The following is a 16,818-nucleotide window of genomic DNA, read 5'->3' as shown; positions in this document are numbered from 1 at the left end:
ATTAAGTAGGAGTATCTTGGGCCATTTTTAGTAAGTTTTCAAATTTTAGAGCAGTTTTATTTTAAAACAGTTTACAGAATTATTGCAAAGATAATGAAGATAGTTTCCTCATATCCCACACCTAGTTTTCTCTATTATTAACATTTTATATTAGAAAGGTATTTCTAAATTTAAAATTAGCTTTGATCATCTGGGCTGAAGGAGTATTTGTAGGTTTCTCCATAGTAAAGTTAATCTTTTTTTTTTTTTTCTCTTTCTATACTGTGCTTCTTGGAAGAGAGACTTAAGGAATGGGGAGTATTTCTACACCTCATTTGGGGAAGATTATCTACATAAATTATTCAGAATTCTTTTTTCACTGGACACTTGTCTATTCTCTCACATTTATTAAGTTTATTCAATTATTTATATCAGTAAGATCTCAGGGACATTTATAGATTTATATTGTGGGTTATAATCCAATACTAATTTATTTATTTCTTTCCTCAATTTTTTTTTCCAGCTTTGTCCATTGGGAGATCTTTCAGTTAGATCCTGTGTCTGTTTGATATATCTTCATCATTGTGTGTATGTGGGGTTTTTGTTGTTGTTGTTCTTTGGAGCACCTTCCCTTTTTAACATTACAAAATGATCCAGGATTATCTTTTGGATACCCATCTAGTCCCAGAATAAGTCGTTTCTCCAAAGCGACCTAGTTCCTTTTTTGGATAATGACATTAGAAGACAAAACCCGGATGCTAGTTACAGTTGTTACTATTGGGTATCAATGATGCTAGGCCTTTTCAGTGACATAGCAAGGATTTAGATGCGTGTATGACAACCTGCATGTATACACATATTTTAAAACATATCTATTTGTAATTAATTTCTTACAAATAAGCTAAATACAAGTTCATACTGATGTATCCACTCTAATTCATTACTCATAGGTCATTTTAGTCTCTTCTTGTTCCTGGTCTATAACCTCTCACTACAAGAGTGAGAAATCCAGTTCTTATCACCAACTTAAATTTCCTGTTAAATTCCAGATATGTATATAATAGTTTCAGAATTGTTAATTCATAGCTCTGTGGGAATGAACTTCATTAACTAGACTGTAATCCCTTTTGCCCATAGACTTACAAAATGCACTAATTTCCAAAGTTACTTATGTCAGCACAATATTTCTGTACTGCCTTCAAGTGAGATGGTTTTTTATATTTGTAATACATTTAAGTTATTTTCTCATATCCTGCCTTCCATCACAGTTTATTTACCCATTTACTCATTGAAGGAATCTTGGTTGCTTTTAGTTTTGGTTAATTATGAACAAAGTTTCAATAAACATTTGGGTGTATGCTATTGTGTAGACATAAGTTTTCAAGCCAGTTTGTAATTACTTAGAAATATGATTGCTAAAACGTGTGGCAATACTATGTTTAATATTGTAAGAAAGTGTCAAACTGTCTTCCATGGTGGTTGTATCATTGCACATTCCCGTCAGCAATGAATGAGAGCTCCTATAACTTCACATCCTCTCCAGAATGGCATTGCCAGGTTTTTGTTTTTAGTTTTGGTTCGTTGCAATTTTAATAGGTATGTAATGTTTTATCAGTGTTGTTTTAATTGTAAGTTTTTAATAACAAGTGATGTTGAATAACTTTTCACTTGGAAGCAAAAAACAAAAGTATCCTAGATTCTAAAAAAGTATTGTGTTTCACCCAGATTAAGTTAATAAAGGGTTTCATTAATAACATTTTAAATCTGATTGGATTATAAGATATTTTACCATCACATAAATGATAAGGTCGTCTAAGTTAATGTGGGAGCCAACATATGTTCTGTAAAATCCTCTTTAGATTCTAATTTGAATGCATGATGTTGCTGAATATTATAAATTTGGGAACACACTCTCATTCTTTCCTATTGTTTGCATTGAATCAGGAATATATCCAGTTCTTCTCTAAGGATCATGAAAATTCTAAGTATCAGAGTATGGTACCTAAGAAAATACACAAATCCACTCATAGATTGTACTAAATAGTCATAGGGGTTTTTTTCCCCCTATTTTTTCCTGATAACCCTGATATCAGCACTATGAAGTCGAGTAGGAAGTTAATCAAACAAAGATGGTCTCAGAGGTTAGAAAGGCCAAAAAAATAGAAATATGACTGAAATTATTGAAAATCACAATGTAAAATGAATCTTAATTTTTAAGAACTTTAAATCCTATTGTCAAATTACACAATTCTTTTCGGAATAAAAACGTAATTTTGATGGAATTACAGATTGGCAGAAGTCAATTTTGCCAACCCATTTTGAACTACTTTACATAAAGTCATATTATATTAAATGGCGTCATTTGAAATGAGCTGAAGTATTTGTTAATTGTTATTTGAAAAACTCCTAAAAATTAATGGCCTTTATAATAATTTGATTATGTGTCCTTGCTATAAAGAGTTACACTTTCTTTTAAATAAATGCTTAAGAGCCATGAACAAAATGCAAGGCAACCTGTAGAATTGGAGAAAATATTTGCAAATCCTGTATCTGATAAGTGGTTAATATCAAAAATATGTAAACAACTCATACTACTTAATAGACAAAAAAGCAAAAACAATGTAATTAAAAAATAGGAAGAAGAGTGCTCACTTCAGTAGCACATATACTAAAATTGAAATGATACAAAGAGGATTAACATGACCCTTGTGCAAATATGACATGCAAATACATCAAGCATTTAATATTTTTAAAAGATGGGTGAAAGAACTGAATAGACATTTTTCCAAAGAAGACATATAAATGACCATCAGGTACATGCAAAGGTGCTCAACATAACTAATCATTAGGGAAGTGCAAATTAAAATCACAATGAGATGTAACTTTCCACCTGTTGGAATGGCTAATATTAAAAAATAAGAAATAACAAATGTTGGCAAGGATATGGAGAAAAGGAAATCCTTGTGCACTGTTGGTAGAAATGTAAATTTATGCAGATAATATGGAAAATAGTACAGAGGTTTCTCAAAAATTTAAAAATAGCACTACCATGTAATCCAACAATTTTACTTTTGAATTTATATGAGGGAAACAAAATCACTATCTTGAAAAGATATTGCCACCCCCATGTTTACTGTAACATTATTTATAATAGCCAAGACACGGAAACAACTTAAGTATCTATCAATGAATGAATGGAAAAAGAAAATGTGATATATAATAAATACATATATAACACATCAATTAATATAATTTTATATAATATATAGTTAATATTGTATATAATATAAACATACATAATACATATATACATATATAGGTATACATGTATATGTATATATAATATGTATAACTCATATATGATGTGTATATATTTAAAAAAATTTTTTTAACGTTTATTTATTTTTGAGACAGAGAGAGACAGAGCATTAACGGGGGAGGGGCAGAGAGAGAGGGAGACACAGAATCGGAAACAGGCTCCAGACTCTGAGCCATCAGCCCAGAGCCTGACGCGGGGCTCAAACTCACGGACTGCGAGATCGTGACCTGAGCTGAAGTCGGACGCTTAACCGACTGAGCCACCCAGGCGCCCCAATATATTTTATATATAATTAATATAATATATACAATAAAATATCATTTGGCCATGAAAATAAAGGAAATCCTATCATTTGCAACATGGGTGTACTTGAGGGCATAATGCTATGTGAAATAAGTCTGGCACAGAAAGACAAATACTGCATGATCTAACTTATATGTAGAAACTAAAACTATGAATTTATGGGTACGGAGAACAGGTTGGTGGTTGCCAGAGTAAGGGGGAGGGGATAAGTGAAATGAGTGAAGGAATTAAGAGATAAACTTCCACTTGTAAAATAAATCATAGGGAGGTAATGTACTGCACGGTGACTATAGGTGCTAAAAGAAGAGTTCTTAAAATTTCTTAAAGAGCTCTTAAAAGTTCTTAAAAGAGAAAATAACCATATGTGGTTATGGATGCTAACTGAACATTGTGGCAATTCTTTCACAACATATACATATATCAAGTCATTGCATTGTGCATCTATAATTAATACAGTGTTATATGTTAATTATATCTTTTTAGAAGAAAGAAAGAAAAAACTTAGGGAAGAAGTGAGATGAGAGATATTAGGATATCAGTGGCAAGAGATATGGAAGGAGAGCATCCAGAGTAGATGAATCAGTACCAGCCAAGACATGTGGGGTTCAGGGAGAGAGAAGAGATCACATTGGGAGGTAGGTTGTAGAGGTGTCAATAGGCTGAAGATACAATGTAGGAATAGACAGAAGAAACTAATGTTCTTTCCTAAGGAAGCTAGACTTTTTCAAAAGGCCAGGTAGAAAAGGTTATGGTTTTCTTTAAATCATTCAACTTCTTTTTGAATGTGAGAATGATCTAAACAAAGCCAATAAGAATAACCATACAATCCTTTCTTCACTTATAAGATATAACTTTGAGACAGAATAATTGATTCCACATATGTGATATAATGGACCAAGAGTAAGTAAAATCGAGTTCTAGCTATGATTACTTAAATAACAAAAATAAAAGAAAAAACAATATTTGATACGATCTTGGCAATCATGTTTTAATATAAATATGTGGACGAGGATTATAATATAATACACAAAAGTTAAATAGATATATCTTATATTATGATTAATTTCCCTATAATTTATCTAATAATATCACACCTAAACGATGGTCAATTTTTACTGACATATAGGAGTTAAGAATGAGAAAAAATAACACTAAAAGAGACATTACAATAACTTGAAATGTTTTTACAGCTGCCAATACCATTCCACTTCTTCACAAAATTTCTTTTATTTATGTGTTAGGCAATAACCTCAGGAACAATTAGGGAAGTATGTTTCTTTGAGTTGGATAATTAAATGCCAAGAAAACTCACCACTCAATATGTAATTCACTCAAAATCTTGTTGTTTGAAGGAGCCAGTGTTCAAATATAGGATGGATTGAATTCCTAACAACATCTGGCATGAGCAGTGGACTTGGCCCTCACCATAATAGCATTACATTCATGGTCGGAATGACAGCTAAATGGATGGATGGAGCTTGTTTTTAATGGGGCAGATTCATGACTATAGCATAATGAATGAGAGTGTTATAACCTCTGGTCACATACACTGTGGCCTGTTGCTCCTTACAAGCTGTATCAGGGGATAAAGAGTAAATTCTTGTTGTCAGATCTAATGGTGAAAGATTCTGGTTTCTAACTTATTGAGAGAACAAAGTAGAATTTCCATTCCAATAATCTGGTTCAAAACACTTCCTGATCACCCTGGTCAATTTGTTGTGTCACTTAATTAAACCCAAAGCATTGCAAATTGTGTAAGTGAGCAAAAGGAAGACTGTTTCTTCAACCTTGAAAAACAGTCCTTAAGACAAATATCTTATTAAATTAGTTAATTTCTAGAACATGAATTACAGGAAGTTTTCTCTAGAGCTTTTCCATGGGTTAAATATGGATTAAAGTAAACAGCAAACAAAGTCACAATTAAGAGTTAAAAAAGAAATTGAAATGCAAGAGGAAATTAATACAAAATGATAAAAACCATATTTCTCACCACAGATTCTCTCTCTCTCTCTGTTACACACACACACACACACACACACACACACAATATGTGGGAAAGGGGATAGAAAAATAGCTGTATTATTTTAATCTTTCCCTAAGCTTGAAAAGTTAGCTATATAAGTTTTCTGAGTTGAAGGCCTTTGGGTATTGAGAGAAATGCCATTGATTTTTTAGTTTGAAAATGTGTTTTTTTTTGTTTTGTTTTTAGCATATTCCTTTACACGGATAAATACAAGCTTTAGCAAAGCCTAGAATGAGTGAAAGGAGAACTATAATGGTGTGGCCTTTGTTGGTGGATACTCATCTACTCATCACACTTATATGTATCCAAAATTATTTGTTTACAATAATTAAATGCCCTTGTCACTTACACACTGTCATGATTTAGACTACCCTATGTTTTACAAATCTTTCATCTTTAAGGAGAATTGTAACAGAGCTCATATTTCCAAACATCTGTAGGTGTCTGCTGTTAATGTACACTGAGTGGATAGTTCTACATTGCCCTGAACTTTTCATTCTCTCAGTATTGAAAACATGATGATCTGCCTCTAGAGAATAGCTGTTGCCTGATAAAATGTGTTTATTAAGGAAATGTGCATAAACTATGGGGAGGTAGCACATTTCCAAGGAGACTAGCAGATTAGGATACATGGCTCTACAGCAGAGCCCAGTGTGCGTTCTGTATTTTAAACTTAAAGGTTAAAGGTTAATATGCAAGAGTTTCACTGTTTGGAATAATTCAAGAAACATTATGCAAATTGTATATCAGTTGAAGAATGAACATGAGAGTATTAGCATCCTGCAAGTTTCTTTATAATACATGCTGTGGGAAAATGCTATAGCTAAACACAAACAGAAGGGGGGGGCTCTACTGATTATTTTCCAATGAGTTAAAGTTACTCAAAATGTAGATTCAATGAAATGCTTATGAAAAGTAATGGCTACATAGGTGTGGAAACAGCAAAATTGTACCTGTACCTGCTTCATAGTAAACCCAGAGCATCTTAAATTTTTTTTAATGTTTATTTATTTTTGAGAAAGAGAGAGAGAGAGAGAGAGAGAGTGAGCAGGGGAGGGACAGAGAGGGAATCACAGAATTCGAAGCAGGTTCCAGGCTCTGAGCTGTCAGCACAGAGCCCGACGCGAGGCTTAAACTCACGAACTGTGAGATCATGATCTGAGTCGAAGTCCGACACTCAACCGACTGAGCCACCCAGGTGCCCCTAAAATTTTTAAGGCATTTGATAGTTTATAACATTGGGAAAGCTTTTGTACCTAATGGCATAAAAGGAATTACACACACTTTTTTTTTTAATTTCAAGTTTTTATGTAAATTCTAGTCATTAAACATATATGGTAAAATTGATTTCAGGTGTAGAATTTAGTGATGCATCACTTCCATATAACACCCTGTGCTCTTCATAAGTGTCCACCTTAGTGCCCATCACCCATTTATCCCATCCCCTACCCACTTCGCCTCCATCAACCCTCAGTTCTCTATAGTTAAGTGTCTCTTTTGGCTTGCTTCCCTCTCTGTCTTTCTTTATTCCCCCTTCTCCAATGTTCATCTGTTTTGTTTCTTAAATTCCACATATGAGTGAAATCATATAGTATTTGTCTTCCTCTGACTGACATATTTTGCTTAGCATAATACACTCTAGCTCCAACCACATCATTGCAAATGGGAAAATTTCATTATTTTGGGGGACATACATTTTGAATTTATTTTGGGGTGCGGTGTAAAAAAGTGGTCTAGTTTTCCCAACACCATTTGCTGAAGATACTGTCTTTTTTCCACACACACAGTTTACTAAGATCTTCTTCAATACTTATTCACCAGAATTCAAGTTTTAAATATAACCTTAGTGATTGAAACACCATCAGCACTTCTAATGTGTTCCAAGGTTTTCAGAGCTGTTATTCAAATTACAAATACCATGACATCAATGTAAGTGTTCCACATGAAAGGGAAAGTACTGTTTCATATATATGCAAAATTTTAAGATGAAGGGATAAAAGTAATAGAAATCATAAACTTTTCCAAATTGTTGCTTTCAAATGTAACTTTATATACATAATTTGTGCATGTGTACCAAGGAGCAGGTATTTTGAGATCCATGAAAACCTTTAATATTATGAGTACATAAAGAGACTATTCCTGGCTTTTAGGAAAAATAGCTACTTTCTGGCTAATTATTACCCCATCAGAATATGAAAGAGTATACCAAAGCAATTTTTATTTATTATTCCACCTGCCATTGGTCAATATTCTTAATAAGTGTTTCAAAAGTATTATGTGGAAAATATCACTTATTTTAGAAAAAATAAAACAAAGTATGAATAAATATTAACATATTACAATCTTAATGTTAGTTGCATTACAAAAAACAACTATCAGGGCCCTAATTATATTGATTCTAAAAGTCTTTTACCCATAATTATTTAGAAAGCAGAGAACAATTTCAAGCAAACTAGCATGAGTTCACTCCTTGGCAAGTCACGGATAGAAACTACACTAGAGTTGTCACCTGAAGGAAAGAAACATTATTTGCAACAAATAAGGATATCATAGGTAATAACTTCCAAAGCTGTGACTCCTCAAGGAAGGGTAAATGAGTTTGTCATTGTATGTAGAGGTGGGAATAAGGTCATGCATATGCCTTAAGGAAACATACCTATACATACATGTATATGTATATGTATATGTATATGTATATGTATATGTGGCTTATATTCCTTCTTGTGCAAAGATTGTAGTATTCAAATGAGGTAAAGATACAGTTGGTCTCTCTTTGAGTGACTCCATGGTCCATCTGCATAGGCATGAGTTAGAGGTTAAGCTTAAACTGGTCTTGGTGGTGTGGGCCACAATAGCTCTTTGTCCAGGTACTTGTTATTGCCTGAGGTATAGTTTTGGTTTCCATCAGGGGATGCTATGCCCCTGAGTTAAGAGATAAGCTAGAAAGAAAAGCTTAAGGAGAAATGTGAGACAAAAATTGGTGGGTACAAGCAGGTGAACAATAAAGGTCAGGTCTTGGGGTCTAGCAGGTGGCACAATCTTTATAGTTAAATAGTCTTTCAAAGAAATGGTCCAATGGCTCCTCTTTTATGTTGTGCTTTAATTTTTTTTTAATGTTTATTTTTGAGAGAGAGAAAGAGATAGAGAGAGAAAGGGAGGCACAAAGAGAAAGGGACACAGAATCTGAAGCAGGCTCCGGGCTCTGAGCTGTCAGCACAGAGCCTGATGTGGGATGCGAACTCAAGAACTGTGAGATAATGACCTGAGCCAAAGTCTGATGTTTAACCAACTGAGCCACCCACGCGCCCCTATGTTGTGCGTTAAATCAGAAGTACCACTTACTGAATATAGAATTCGTGTCTACATATAATTAACTAGGCCACTCTCAATCAAAAATTTGTTTTTAATTTGGTATTTTGTAGGATACATGGCCCCAAAGAATACATATGCTACTAATTTTTTTGTGGTAGTGATTCTAGAATTGTGAGAACACAGATACACAAAGACATGAAAAGGAAACAATAAAATTTCTGCACCTTTGATCCAAGTACAGTGTGTTGGTTTCTTTCAGTCTTAATATTTCTGATGTAGATATTTAAAGCCAAATTTCAATGTAACTCTATGTGCTTGGTTAAAAAGCACACATTATTAATTCACTGAAACACTAAAAATACGTTATCTTTTAGAAGACATAACTATAAATCTATTTTTGAAGTAGAACTTTGTAATCTGTTAAAGAAATTATTCTAATACTTGTTAAAACAGTAAGGCAGACTTTATTCAAGACTATTGAGATAGGCGTCAAGACTATCACAATAGGGGAAAGAGATGGAACTCAACACCAAATACAGTAAGAACATGTAGAGATTTATGGTCAAGGAGCACATTGGCTGGGAGGGGAATTGGGAGAAGGGTGGTGAATACAAAATGACTAAAAAGAAAAATCAAAGGTAGGGTGAATTCTTGTTAAATTGACCTCACAGAATTCTTACTAAAGTTATGCCAGTGTAGTTGCCTATCACCTGGGGATGGTGGAGGGTCAAGAATTTGATGAAATGTCAATGATTAGATGTCAAAGACATAAGAATATTCTTTAAACTGACTTAGCAGAATTTTTGCTATAACTGGACTATGAAAGGATAAACATAGAAGCCCAGGGTCTAGGCCTAATTGAAAAGAAGGCCAGAGGAGCCTGACTAAAGTTTGGTTATGGAATCATCACATCTCACAGAAGTAAAGAAGTAATACAGTGTATCCCTCGTACCTTCAACAGTAACAGGAAAGCAAGTAAGATTCAATAAGCCTCTGTTAAATGAATAAATAAATGTATGAAATGTCTATGTAGATTTTATTTATTTTTATTTAATATTTTTAAAAAATATTTTGTGACATTATTTGATAGTACACACTTATAATAACAATGTAAAATATTGGATCTTTGGACTGATTGATTTTAAAAGGAAGCATATATGGGATAAATCTTCACAGTTTGAAAATCATAGCTCCATTCTTTCACACCTCTTCTTCTTTTACAGACCTAATATTCTAGAGAAGAAAGGGATAAACACCCTATAAGTAAGTAAATAGATAAATAGAACAAAATTGAATAATTTTCAATGTATTAAAAGAAGTAAAATCTAGTATGTGATAGAGGAAAGCTGGTTAAAGGGAGGGGTGCTAACAGCCCCTTGGAAAACTCAGCCATGCACCATCCTGGGGTGAGTCCTCCAGGCAGAGGGAGAGCACATTCCAAAAGGCCATTCCAAAGGAGAAAGGCCAGTCTGAAGGACATACTTGCCTGTGTGACTCAGTCATAGTTAACAAGGGGGAGGGAATATGGTAAATGTCAAATTAGACAGAGACAGATTTTAGAGAACTTATGAACCGTGGTATAAAAAGTTTTAATGCACGTAATTAAAAGAGAAGAGAGATTAACTTAATTCTCCAGGTCAAAGAAATGTTTATGATCCCTGTGAATGAAGACACTCTCATAAAGAAAAATAGAAAGGAATAAAGTATAAGAAAACTAAATGAAAGTGGCAACCAGCAAAGAAGAAAAGTTTTAGAAAATAGGTGGTCCAGTGTATCAAACGCCGTCAAGAAGTCAAATAAAATAAACACATAAGATTGTTTTTTGGCTTTGGAAATGTGAAAGACAAAATAGAAAGGTGTATTAATAGACTAGTGTAGTAATTTGCCATAACAAAATATCACAGGCTGGGTGGCTTAAAAAACAAGTATTTGTTTTCTCACGGCTCTGGAGGTAGGAATCTGAGATCAGGGTGAAAACAAGTATGGTTTCTCCCGAGGCTTCTCTCTTTGGCTTGCAGACAGCAGCCTTCTATGTTCCTACATGGCCTTTTCTATGTGTGCATGCATCCCTAGTGCCTGTTTCTATACGTTCTAATCTCCTTTTCTTACAAGGACACCAGTCATCTTGGATTAAGGCCCACCTTAACGGGCTCATTTTAGCTTAATTATCTGTTTAAAAGTCCCATCACTGAATGTAGTCACATCCTAAGGTACTGGGGGTTAGAGCTTCAATATATAAATTTTGGAGGAAAACAGTTCAGTTCATAACATCTACACAGTCAATTCTCATTATTTACATATCTCATATTCATGAATTCATCTACCAGCAATTTTTTTGTAATCCCAAAGCCAATACTTACTGTGCAGTTAAGATAATTTGTGTATATGTGCAGAGCAGGGGAAAATTTGATTCTCCCCATGCTTATGTTCCCAACTGGGTTCCAACAAAGCAATGCTCAGCCTTTTTGTTTCAGTTTCATACTATAAGCAAGTGTCCTTTTTGTGGTCTATTTAGTTCCACTGTATTCGTGCTTTTTATTTGTGCTTTTGCTCTTTAAAATGGTCCCTGAGTGAAGTGTTAAAAGTGCTGACTAGTTTTCCTAAGTACAGGAAGATTGTGTATGCCTTACAGGGAAAAAAAAGAGCATATTAGATAAGCTTTGAACAATCCTGAGGTATAGTGTTGGTGGCCATCATTTCAACATTAATGAATCAACAATATATATTAAGTTAGATGTCTTTAAACATAAAACACATAAAACAAGATTATGTATTGATCAGATGGCATAATATTATGGTCAAAAAGCTCACAAAAACCTTATTATATTTCAGTAAGAGCAATGATTTAGTGTTCACATGGTTTGTAGTGGTTTCATAGAACATAATTACTGTGAATAACTCAACTGTATATGCTGAGGGATAAATGCTAATAGAGAAGAAGAGCTGAACTCTCAGGATTCTGGAAAGGATCACTGCTACAAGATTCTCAGAGTAGCAGAGCAAGACAGATCTAGAACACAGGTAGAAGGTTAAGGCATGGTCAAGAGGCTGATCAGCAGTTATATTGAGACAAAGGGCTGCCTCCATGATAAGATACAAATGGGAGTGAAGTTGTAGGCCAGGTTGCATTGTGACTTTGATAAGCCCTGGAAATTTTGCCTTCATGGGCTTCATAAAAGATGCTAAAAATTGTATTTGATATAATGGTGAAAATACTAACATTAAACTTAAAACCTGTTATTCAACCTAAAATTTTATTTTTTCTTCCAATTTTTAAATAAATTAAAATATTTTAGCAACTTATTTTTTATTTAAAAATTCTTTTTTAAATTGTATTTATTTTTGAGAGAGAGAGAGAGAGAGCATGCATACAAGTGGGGAAGGGACAGAAAGACAAGGAGAGAGAGAATCCCAAACAGGATTACAATGTCAGTGAAGAGCCCATTGTGGGGCTCTGTCTCAAGAACTGTGAGATTATGACCTGAGTCGAAATCAGGTTGGATGCTTAACTGAGCCCCCACCCCAGAGACCCTTAGACACTTCTAAGTCTGGGTTCCGGACACTGTGCCTCATAGTTAAGTTGGTCCTATTTGTAGGTACCAGAGCAGTCAATTGAAAAAAAAAATTGCTCAATAGTCTCAATTTTCTTAGTGAAATAGATAATCCCTACTGCAATGAATGAGATTATGAGATGAGTTATGGACAGAAAAAGAGATTCATCTGAATTGATATTTAGAAATACAGGGGCGCCTGGGTGGCTCAGTTGGTTAAGCATCCGACTTCGGCTCAGGTCATGATCTCGCAGTTTGTGAGTTCGGGCCCCATGTCGGGCTCTGTGCTGACAGCCTGGAGCCTGGACCCTGCTTCAGATTCTGTGTCTCCCTCTGTCTCTGGCCCTCCACCTGTTCATGCTCTGTCTCTCCCTGTCTCAAAAATAAATAAATGTTAAAAAAATGTTTAAAAAAAAAAAGAAATACAAGAAAAGAGCTTGACAAGATGCAAATGAGATCCCCATATTTAAGATATTCAGTCTCCACAATCATATGTTGTTGTTGTTGTTGTTGTTGTTTTGTTTTGTTTTGTTTTCCAGGTAGCACTTAGAAGCCTTGGGTTTGGAGAGGAAAAGAGAATGATTTATCCAGGGTTAGAGTTTGCAAGAGATATTGTATATGTAAATTCAAGATATCATATCAATGAGGAGAAAATGAATATGTAATGTACTCTGAGATCTAGATTATCAAGGAGAGAGCCATTGCAGAATGAGACTGATAATGTAGGGTAAAGTGTAGTTGTCTGGGCACTTTGTCTAATTTCTCTGTTTTGTGTTTTACAGAAGGTTTGAAGAAATTGAATGGTATACTTTTTTAGTAAAAACTAAATTAAATAAGTTGTAAGATGGTAATCACAGTGATAATGAAAGGATAAGATATCAGTAATAGAGAAATTCCAAAAGACCGAAGTGTAGGTTATTACAATGGAGTGGTTGTGAAGATCATTTACATGGAGGACTTCAGTGGTTATAGATGAGGACATTGGATAGAAATTGTCCTGAAAGCTATATCAGGGCTGGAGAGGACATCCCTACTCCAGGGGCCAAAATAATCAATGCGTATCAATCAATATAAATCAAAACTACAATGAGATATCACCTCCCACCTGTCAGAATGGCTGAAGTCAAAAACACAAGTAACAAGTGTTGGCATGAATGTGGAGAAAAAGGAACACTTGTGCGCTGTTGGATGCAAATTGATGCAGCTGCTGTGGAAAAGAGTATGGAGGGTCCTCAAAAAATTTAAAGTAGAATTACCTTATGATCCAGTAATTCCATTACTGGGTATTTACCCAAAGGAAATGACAACTGTAATCTGAAAAGATATGTGTACCTCTATGTTTACTGCAGCATTATTTATAATGGGCAAAATATAGAAGCAACTCAAGGGTCCATCAATAGGTGAATGAATAAAGAATGGCTAATATACAATGGAATATTACCCACAAAAAAAAAAAGAATGAAATCTTTCCATTTGCAAATACATGGATGTACCTAGAGGGTATAATCTTAAGCAAAATAAGTCAACAAATACCATATGATTTCACTCATTTGTGGGATTTAAGTAACAAAACAAATGAACAAAGAAAAAGAGACAAAGCACACTCAAATACAGAACAAATTGGTGGTTGCCAGAGGGGAGGTAAGTGGGGGATGGACAAAATATATAAAGGGGATTAAACCTACACTCATTTTGATAAGCACTGAGTAATGTACAGAATTGTCAAAACATTTTATTGTACACTTCAAACTAATATAACACTGTGTGCTAATTATATGTTAATTTAAAAGGGGGTAGAAGACGAAAATATGAAAACTAGCTATTTAAGATGCTTAAAAGAAAAAAAATAAGGCAAAAAAGGAGGAAAAACCAGAAAGTAAATAGGTGGCAAGAAAAAAAATGCTATGTTAGACAGAAAAACTATAAAGGGGCTGTTTCATTTGGTCTTGCTTTTTCTTTGTATTTTATCCAAAAGTACTAGAAAATAACAGAGTAGTAACAAATATAAAGAAGAAAAGTGACAGTCCTGTGTCTTATATTTGGTCTTGTATTATGTGGAAAGTAGGATAATAAGTAACTTACTTTGGAGAGGGCTGAGGGAAAAAAAAAAAAAACATGATCCCCTGGAATAGCAAGTTTCTACTAAGACTAGAAAAGAAAGGATGTGATAAAAAGGTAGAATATAAAGCAATTTTATTGCAATGATCAAAGTATGCAGGTAAGGGCTGACTGGGTGGTTGAGTGAGCTAAGCCTCTGACTCTTGATCTCAGCTCAGGTCTTAATCTCAGTGTTGTTAGTTCAAGCCCTGCATTGGGCTCTGCACTGGGTGTGAAGCATACTTTAAAAAAAATGCAGAATGATAAGGGTTGTCTTAACATAAGCAAAGGAAGAATGAGTTTGGGAAAGAATTATAAAGCAAAGTTTTATTCTTCTAACAATGAAGAAAAGAATATTTCCTGGAATTTATATTTTTAATGGTAGTCAAGGATAACAGCAATAAGACGTGGTTTTAACTGTAACTGGAAAACTATGGCATGAAGATATTTTCTGCATACAAATACAGATTTACTGAATGATGTCAATTTATTAATTTTTGTAACCATAGGGATTTAATTTTCTCAGCAAAGCTTAGGCCTATTCATTTATAGGTCATAACATAAGAGACTAAACTCACTAGATTTGCAAAGAAGCACGTATAGGTATCAAAAACACTCGCCTGAATCTTTATACAGGCATACCTTGAATACACTGTGGGTTTCATGACAGACCACTCCAACAAAGTGAATGTCACAATAAAGCAAGTCAAATAAATTTTTTGGGTTTCTCAGTACATAAAAAAGCTATGTTTACATTACAATGTAGTGTATTAAGTGTGAAATACCATTATGTTTTTAAAAAACACAATGTTACATACATTAATTTAAATATGCTTTATTGCTAAAAATTGCTGTCATCTGAGCTTTCAGCAATAGTAATCTATTTTCTGGGGGAGGATCTTCTTGCCTTGATGTTTGTGGTTGCTGACTGATCAGGGTTGCTGAAGATTGAGGTGGTTTAAAATAAAACAACAATACATTTTCCTGCATCAGTGGAATTTTCACTTCACAAAAGATTTTTTTGTACTCTTTGATGTTGTTTGATAGAATTTTTATCCACAGAACTTATTTCAAAATTAGAATCAATTCTCTCAAGCCCTGACTGTGCTTTAACAAATAAGTTCATGTAATATTATAAATCCTTTTTGTTATTCAATAATCTTCAACAGCATCTTCCCCAGGAGTAATTTTCACCTCAAGAAATCAGTTTCTTTGGGGAAGATAGTAAGTATCGACCTAAGCTTGCCTTATCCCACAGATACAACTAGATAACACTGACATCAGCATAAATAACCCAGGAAATGACCCTAAGACTGGCAGAACAAACTCCACAACTAACAGTAGAGAAGAAGCCATATCCAAGAAAATAGGAAGGGTAGGGATGGTTTGGAGCAAACATAATCATGACTCGGGGCATGGAGAAACTGATTATCACACAGTGGAACCTGCAGAAGGAAGGCAAATACCCATAACACTTGGTTTTGAAAGCAAGAGGTATCAAATTTCTTGAGTTCTTACAACCAATAGGACTTAAAGTCTGGAATTTTAAAAATCAATCTGCTTGGTTCTGGGAGATCCTGGAGAACTTTAGGAAGCTGAGTCCCTGCGCTTAAAGACACAGCACAACAAACAATCCACAAAGTTGAGAAACAGCTGGGACCTACAAGGGAGAGAATTATTTACTCCTCTAAGAGAGTGTCCTAGAAAATCAGGGATCTCACCTACCCCAGGAAAAAGGTGTTGGCAGGAACCATTTCCCTCCCACACCCCAGAGTAAACACAGAGTCACTTGTGGGAAACAGCACAGCACCAACACTCAATACCTAACTTGCATCCACCAAGCCCCATAGCTTCATGCTTCAGTGGATCTGCCCTTTCCAGTCATATTTGCATCACTGCCAGTGCTGCATTTCCCTCCCCCAGAGGACTGGTGCAAAGCCCACCAACACCATGTCTACTGACCCACATGTTTGTGGGCCTTAGTTCTCTTGAAGTTGATGACAAGTTTCATTGTGCAAGCAAACTAGCACATACCTTATTAAAATACCCCCCACCTCAGCAAGGGACCAAATACTGCCTACACCAAAGGGAGCAGAAAACTGTTCTAAAGGAAAAAGTGGCCAGGACACAACAGCAAGGAACACACAACACACATAGGAGACATTTCCTAAAGTGCCAGGCTCTGGGTAACAGGGGATACTGCACTGCAGGGCATTTCAGGACCTCTTCTTCAT

At 34.7% G+C, this 16,818-nt stretch overlaps 1 non-coding gene across 1 annotated transcript; it reads left to right on the top strand.

Moving 5' to 3' along the window:
• Positions 1 to 2,623: 2,623 nt before the first annotated feature.
• On the top strand, positions 2,624 to 2,730 carry LOC125920499 (U6 spliceosomal RNA). Its single transcript, XR_007457088.1, has one exon. It is a non-coding gene; the product is annotated as a U6 spliceosomal RNA (small nuclear RNA).
• The last annotated feature ends 14,088 nt before the right edge of the window (positions 2,731 to 16,818 follow it).

This window comes from Panthera uncia, chromosome B4 (assembly GCF_023721935.1).
Source record: "Panthera uncia isolate 11264 chromosome B4, Puncia_PCG_1.0, whole genome shotgun sequence".
Taxonomy (NCBI): domain Eukaryota; kingdom Metazoa; phylum Chordata; class Mammalia; order Carnivora; family Felidae; genus Panthera; species Panthera uncia.
Note: the sequence above shows the minus strand (reverse complement) of the source record. Positions and strands in the feature narration are given on the sequence as shown.